Source organism: Triticum urartu, chromosome 3 (genome assembly GCF_003073215.2).
Source record: "Triticum urartu cultivar G1812 chromosome 3, Tu2.1, whole genome shotgun sequence".
NCBI classification, from domain to species: domain Eukaryota; kingdom Viridiplantae; phylum Streptophyta; class Magnoliopsida; order Poales; family Poaceae; genus Triticum; species Triticum urartu.
In genome coordinates, this window is record NC_053024.1 from 45,178,085 (window position 1) to 45,186,322 (window position 8,238).

Here is an 8,238-nt window from a genome sequence, read left to right on the forward strand (position 1 = left end):
GCTCAACAGTAATTCGTTCACCCACCATAAAATACCTATGCTCTTGAGAGAAGCCACTAGTGAAACCTATGGCCCCCGGGTCTATCTTCATCATATTAACCTTCCAATACTTAGTTATTTTCATTGCTTTTATTTTACTTTGCATCTTTATCATAAAAATACCAAAAATATTATCTTATCATATCTATCAGATCTCACTCTCCTAAGTGACCGTATAGGGATTTACAACCCCTTATCGCATTGGTTGCGAGGATTTATTTGTTTTGTGTAGGTGCGAGGGACTCGCGCGTAGCCTCCTACTGGATTGATACCTTGGTTCTAAAAAACTGAGGGAAATACTTACGCTACTTTGCTGCACCACCCTTTCCTCTTCAAGGGAAAACCAACGCAAGTGCTCAAGAGGTAGCAAGAAGGATTTCTGGCGCCTTTGCCGGGGAGGTCTACACAAAACTCAGCATACCAAGTACCCATCATAAACCCTTTTCTCCCGCATTAAATTATTTTCCATTTGCCTCTCGTTTTCCTCTCTCCCACTTCACCCTTGCCGTTTTATTCGCCCTCTCTCTCTATCCTCCCTCTCTTTATCTATTTGCCTCTTTTTGGCCGTTTCTTGTGTGCTTGTGTGTTGGATTGCTTGCTTGTCTCGATGGCTCTTCCCCGATTTGGCGATTGCCGGGGTTTCTGATCCACGGGCACCTATGGGACCGGCGAACCGGGTCCCTTTTGGTTCGGCGGGGGGCGGAGGTTGCGCAAAGAGCAGATCGAGGCGAAGCACGCGGGCGGTTGGTCGTGCGAGGAGTAAATCGAGGCGAAGCACGCGAGCGATTTACCCAGGTTCGGGCCGCACGGATGCGTAAAACCCTACTCCTGCTTTGTGGATTGGTATTGATTTCTAGCTCGGGAGCGAGATCGAGCGTGGGTGTGTGGAATTGCTGAACCCCCTCAACGTTGCCCCGGGCCTCCTTTTATATGCTCAAGGGGTTACCGACATAGGGCAACGGAGGGCAAAAGTGGAAAGGTGCCGTGGATAGGCACAGCTAGGTGCTGTAGTAGGCACAGCTAGCTGCTACAGTGTTATCATACCTAACCCTGACGGCAGGGGACAAGGGCATTAAATGCCCGTCTGTGTCGCCTAGACAGCACCGAAAGGGACCGCTAGGGACGCCACCGTCTTGCCACGATGGTTGTCTTGTCAGCGCCTGCGTGCCACCGCACGCCCCTAGCTGCACAGCCTCCTGCCACGTGCGCTCGGGAGGGGCCCCGGAGCGACACGTGGGTGGGTGTGCTGGAGCGCGGGCGTGGAGTGGGGGCTTGCCGCGGCAAGCGCCTTGACGCGGCCGTCGACTTGTCGCTTCCGGGAGCTAGTCGCTCACCGGGCCTTGCCGGGGCGCGTAGCGCGCCGCGACAAGTTCCTTGGAGTGCCTTGGATGGCCTTCCCGGCAAGCGCCTCTTGCCGGGGCCTTGGGACGCTTCTAATGGCCTTCCCGGCAAGCTCCTCTTGCCGGGGTCTTGCCTTCTTCCCGGCAAGCTCCTCTTGCCGGGGTCTTGTCTTGAGTACTTTGTTCTTGAATGGTCTTCGAAGGGACCACGGAGGATCTTGGCGGTGACCTGGCAGGCCTTGCCGCGGGACGCTGCGACTGCCCGTGCACAAGTTCGGGGTACTAAGGGTACCCCTACTTTAGTACACCGACAGGAGCCCCCGGGCCTGGGCCAGACACGGTGCCGAGCACTGTTGGGTCAGGCCCAAAACAGTGCATGGGCACGCGCGGCCTAGGTCACGCTGCATATCTCTCCGCTTCCGTCGCGCACGCCTGGAACGGCACGCGTCGAACGCGGCGTCGTGGGTGACGCGGGCGGCGCGCGCGCGTGGGGCTAAGCCCCGCGAGCAGTCGTCAAGCCATGATGAAGGGGAACGGCCCACGCCCTCTTCTCCAAACGGAGGTAGGGGTGGGGGCGTGGCGCATTTACTGGACGGGGCCGGTGTGCGGTTTCCGAAGTGCCCACTCCCCGAGATTACGGGGTAGGGCGAGGCCGCCCCATCCATCGCCTCAGCTCTGCATCTCCGCCACGCGGCTCCCATGCACTTGGGATCGCGGACCGCGGGAGCGGGAACCTGGGCCATTGCGAGCAGAGGGGGCGGGTCGGCCCGCCTCCCTGCTCTTCCCGTGCCTTGATTCGCCGAGCGGGGCGGTTGGCCTCCCACTTCGCTCCTTTTTAGGACTCTGGCCCAGAGAGTGGCAAAGAGGGCTAAGGCCCCGGTGGTCATCATCGAGGACGTGCCCACTGCGACAACGGGTGGCGCGCCCGAGACAACCTTGCCGGACCTGGCGACTTTCCTCCATGGCAGCCCTCAGCGTAAGTGTGTGAACTACTTGCCGCGGTGAGGCGCGCATGGGTACTTGTCTTTGCTGATATCTGCTTGTTGCCTTGTGTAGGAGCAGAGCAGCCCCACCAGGAGCGTCCGGAGACAGCCCCCGGCATGCCATCTGCTTCAACTACGCCGCCCAGGGAAAATTCTCCGGCAAGAGATTCTCCGGCAGGGGGTGGCTCTCCGGCAAGGGGAAGCTCTCCGCCAAGGGACGGCACCAGCATCCCCCCAGCGGCAGAGACCATGGCCACCGAGCCCAGCGCAGGTAATCTTCTTGCTTCAAAACTTCCCTTGGGTTCTTCTTCTTCTGATCTTCTTGAGTTTCTGGCTGGATTTTGCTTGACTCTTCCCCCCTTTGCCAGCCGTCAGATCCATCCGCTCCGGAGCAGATGGAGACAGAGGTCGCCGCCGATGAAGCTGCCGGTGCTGGAGACGCCGCCGGCGCCGAGGCCGCCAAGGCCGGCGCCGCGGCGGCTGGCGAGGGATCGGGCGATCGTACTGACGGCCCAGAGGCCGCAGGAGCGCCAGGCGCTGCACCGACCGCCACCCCGCCCGCCGAGGCCGCAGCGCCAAGCACCGAGGAGCCCCAGCCGGGCGTTTACTTGAAAGCCGGCAAAGGCGTCTTCATCAACCTCCCCTGGGCGTCAAGCTCCAGGGTGCCGGTCGAGGGGGAGGTCTTCGACGGAGAAGTGCTCGCCTCCGCGGGACAGAAGCTGGCCGACGCGCCAAGCGGCAACAGCAACGAGCCCGAGGAAGAGCGGCTGCTGCGCAGGTCGATGTCGCTCTACCGCGCGCGACAAGCCAAGTTGGATTCCCGTGAGGCGCTTGTCGCGAAGGCGGGAGCCGACATTGAAAGGCGCGCGGAGGAGCTCGGGGGTTTCCACCGGGATGCTCTCCGGTCCCTGGCGGAGGAGCGGGAGCAGCTCGCTGAAGCGAAGAAGGCCTTTCTCCTCGAGAGGGCCGAAGCCGAAGAGCTGCAGCGACTGGCCGCCGTGAAGCTAGCCGCGGAAGAGGGTGAGCAGGCGCAGCGGAAGGTCCACCTCGACGCTCACGAGGAGGAACTTGCCGCGCGCGAGGAGAAGCTTGGCGGGGCCCTCAAGCAAGTGGAGGACGCTGCCGCCGCTGCCGAGGCCGCCAAAAAGGTGCTGGAGATGAAGGTGGTGCAGCTGGAGGCTGACCGCAAAGCATATGGCGAAGAGCTCAGCGCCGCCAAGGACTCCAACGCCGCCCTCGAGGCGAGGTTGGTCGCTTTGTCCAAGGCGCTGGACGGCGCCAAGGAGCGGGAGGCGGCCCTGAAGAAGGAGATCGATGCCGACAAGGCGTTGCTGGAGAGTGCTGCCACCACCCAAAACGCCTTTAGGGATACGGTGGAGCACTGGACGAAGAGCCTCGTGAACGCCGCCGGGGACATCGATAAGGAGCTGGCGCAGCTGGGGGTGGAGGACTTCGGGTACTCCTCCAACGAGAGCCTCCAACCTAGCGCCAAGCTCACTATGTTCTTCCAAGGCGTGGCGACGGCGCTCCAGCGGCTCCGGGATGAGATCCCGAAGCGGCTGGCCGACGAGTCGCGCGAGATCTGTGCGGGAGCCCTTCAGAAGGTGTTGATGAAGGTGGCCTTCCGCAATCCAGGCCTCCGCCTCCACAACGTCCTCAGATCCTTGCCGCCTGATATCGACCAAGAAGAGCTTAAGGCCCTTGTCGCACCCATTGTGGACAAGGTGAGCGGGATCAAGAGGGTTGAGGGCGACCGCGTCGACTAGGCCGCCGGCTTCCTTCTTTCCTTGTCGCTGCTAGCTATGTCATAGAAAACATTTATTAGAGCCGCGACAAGCTGTTTTGTAATATGACTTTCTTCTGGGTAGCCATTGCAATGTTATTCCCTTTACTCGACTCCTCCCTTTGTATGTTTTTACCCTACGCTTTTAGGGAACTTGCCAGTGCAGGCATCCAGACCGCGAGCGCTGAGCGCGGAACTGGCGGTGCCGCTACCGGCAAGAAACCTTGTCGCAGCCAGCTGCAGCTCACTTAAGTTGCTGAGCGGGGCTCGAAGCAAAGTAAGGGCGCGGCTAGTGTAGCAACTAGCCGCAGCTAACTTACGTTGTTGAGCAGGCTCAAAACAATGCATGGGCGCGGCTAGTGTAGCAACCAGCCGCAGCTCACCTAATGTTGTTGAGCGAGCTCGAAACAACGCAAGGGCGCAGCCAGCTACGAGTTGGCTCCTCCGCGCACAGGTTTCCCATACAAAGTGCAGTCGTTCAAGGGAGATAACTTGGAATTTAAAAAATTTGGCCACTCAAACTTTGGCAACTTAGCTTTTCTGTCGTTTGCTTCCCGGCAAGACCAAATTCTTGAACGACGCCTGGTCCATACCCTTTTCTTCTCCCTTCCCCCCCAAACTTGTGGGCGAGGAAACCTTTCTTTGCTTGGAAGAAAAGAAAGAAGAGAAAATAAAGATATAGAGCCTTGCGGCTCGCCATCGCTTACCGTGGGATTGGTGCTGCACAAATGTCAGATCATATATGCCAGAAAATAGAAAGCATAAAATCGACAAAATGTGCGGAGCACGCGAGCTCTGCTGCGCACGGGATCTGCGCCCGTCCTCGTACGAAGGATTACATGCAACAGCGGCAAGACTTTGTACAAGAGGTGGTTGCTGGAACGGGTTCCGACAACCGCGCCTTACGGGTAAAACTTACGAAGATGCTCGATGTTCCAGGAGTTGCTCACTGGGATGCTATCTTCGGACTCTGGGCGGCCGGCGCCAGGCCCAGTGACTTGTTTCACCCGGTAAGGGCCTTCCCATTTCGGCGTCAACTTTGTATGTTTTACCCCACGCTTTTAGGGAACTTGCCGGCGCAGGCACGAGGGCCGCGAGCGCTGAGTGCAGAACGTCAGCAGGCTGCTGGCGGTGCCGCTACCGGCAAGAAACCTTGTCGCAGCTAGCTGCAGCTCACTTAAGTTGCTGAGCGGGGCTCGAAGCAAAGTAAGGGCGCGGCTAGTGTAGCAACTAGCCGCAGCTAACTTACGTTGTTGAGCAGGCTCAAAACAATGCTAGGGCGCGGCTAGTGTAGCAACTAGCCGCAGCTCACCTAATGTTGTTGAGCGAGCTCGAAACAATGCAAGGGCACAGCCAGCTACGAGTTGGCTCCTCCGCGCACAGGCTTCTCATACAAAGTGAGCCGATCCACGGGGGATAGCTTAAAAGTTAGAGATCTGGTTGCTCAGGCTTTGGCAACTTATCTGTTCTGGGTGTGTTGACGTGCATGGTGATCTTGGGCGCTCCGAGATCCACCAGCTCGATCTTGATCCAGCGAGCGCATGGTACCGTGAGTACCATGACGCTGCCGGTCCCGCGCCTCCTGAGATGGGCGCGGTGCATGCACGGACGCCGAGGTCTTGGAGTGCGCCTGGTCGTTGTGGGAGCCGGCCACACCGCCGATGGGCAGCATGGCCTTGTCCTGGGACCTGGCAGCACCGTGAGTTTCCTCGTCGACGCGTGTTCCTTCGCCGGCGCCCGCCCCACCGGCCGTTTGCTCCGGCGGTGGGTGGCTCGGCGCGGACGGAGCAGCTGCCTCCGAAACTTTCTTCTTCGGTGGCATGTTGATGAAGAAGATGAAGATCTACCCCGAGAGGACGCCGGATCTGGTGTTGATGAAGATGAAAAAGATCTAGCTCGCAAGGACGCCGGATCTGATTCACACAACTTCGACGCCCCCTACCTGGCGCGCTGGAGATGCCAGGGTTTCTGATCCACGGGCACCTATGGGACCGGCGGACCAGGTCCCTTTTGGTTCGGCGGGGGGCGGAGGTTCCGCAAAGAGCAGATCGAGGCGAAGCACGCGGGCGGTTGGTCGTGCGAGGAGTAAATCGAGGCGAAGCACGCGAGCGATTTACCCAGGTTCGGGCCGCATGGATGCGTAAAACCCTACTCCTGCTTTGTGGATTGGTATTGATTTCTAGCTCGGGAGCGAGATCGAGCGTGGGTGTGTGGAATTGCTGAACCCCCTCAACGTTGCCCCGGGCCTCCTTTTATATGCTCAAGGGGTTACCGACATAGGGCAACGGAGGGCAAAAGTGGAAAGGTGCCGTGGATAGGCACAGCTAGCTGCTACAGTGTTATCATACCTAACCCTGACGACAGGGGACAAGGGCATTAAATGCCCGTCTGTGTCGCCTAGACAGCACCGAAAGGGACCGCTAGGGACGCCACCGTCTTGCCACGATGGTTGTCTTGTCAGCGCCAGCGTGCCACCGCACGCCCCTAGCTGCACAGCCTCCTGCCACGTGCGCTCGGGAGGGGCCCCGGAGCGACACGTGGGTGGGTGTGCTGGAGCGCGGGCGTGGAGTGGGGGCTTGCCGCGGCAAGCGCCTTGCCGCGACCGTCGACTTGTCGCTTCCGGGAGCTAGTCGCTCACCGGGCCTTGCCGGGGCGCGTAGCGCGCCGCGGCAAGTTCCTTGGAGTGCCTTGGATGGCCTTCCCGGCAAGCGCCTCTTGCCGGGGCCTTGGGACGCTTCTAATGGCCTTCCCGGCAAGCTCCTCTTGCCGGGGTCTTGCCTTCTTCCCGGCAAGCTCCTCTTGCCGGGGTCTTGTCTTGAGTACTTTGTTCTTGAATGGTCTTCGAAGGGACCACGGAGGATCTTGGCGGTGACCTGGCAGGCCTTGCCGCGGGACGCTGCGACTGCCCGTGCACAAGTTCGGGGTACTAAGGGTACCCCTACTTTAGTACACCGACAGTGATATACACCTTTAAAGGTTAGAAGAAATCGAAAGCAACATTAGGAGTTTTATGGTCTTGCAATTTGAGCATAATAGTTTCTTTAGAAACGAGCTTAAGGAACGAAAAAGCTTTATGAGTTATATGAATAAAGAGCTCGATGATATGTCTAAAGAATTTGATGGTTTTAGATCCCAAATTGCTTGTCTTGAGAAGTTATTAGCTGAAGTTTCGGATAAGCAGGCTACCTTAGTTAATAAGATGGCTGCTAAACCGGAAGACGATGATAATAAAGATGAAGATCTAAAAGTTATTGATGTGTCCCCTATTAAATCTTCGTTTTGCAATATGAATCTTGATAATGATGGGACTGAATATGATCCACCTTTACCTAGAAGGCGTTCCAAGAATTCGGAGGTTTTAGATCTTGATGCTAAAATTGATAAAAGTGGGATTGAAGAGATCAAAACTTTAAATATTGATGAACCCAATATTTTAGATTTCGAGGGATTTAGTTATGATAATTTCTCTTTGATAGATTGTATTTCCTTGTTGCAATCCGTGCTAAATTCTCCTCATGCTTGTAGCCAAAATAAAGCTTTTACCAACCATATCGTTGATGCTTTGACGCAATCTTATGAAGAAAAACTTGAGTTGGAAGTTTCTATCCCTAGAAAACTTTATGATGAGTGGGAACCTACTATTAAAATTAAAATTAAAGATCATGAATGCTATGCTTTGTGTGATTTGGGTGCTAGTGTTTCCACGATTCCAAAGACTTTGTGTGATTTGTTAGGTTTCCGTGATTTTGATGATTGCTCTCTAAACTTGCACCTTGAGGATTCCACTATTAAGAAACCTATGGTAAGAATTAATGATGTTATTATTGTTGCAAATAGGAATTATGTGCCCGTAGATTTTATCGTTCTTGATATATATAGATTGCAATCCTTCATGTCCTATTATTCTTGGTAGACCTTTCCTTAGAACGATTGGTTCAATTATTGATATGAAGGAAGGAAATATTAGATTCCCATTTCCGTTAAGGAAAGGAATGGAACACTTTCCTCGAAACAAAATTAAATTACCTTATGAATCTACTATGAGAGCCACTTATGGATTGCCTAACAAAGATGGCAATAGCTAGATCTATCC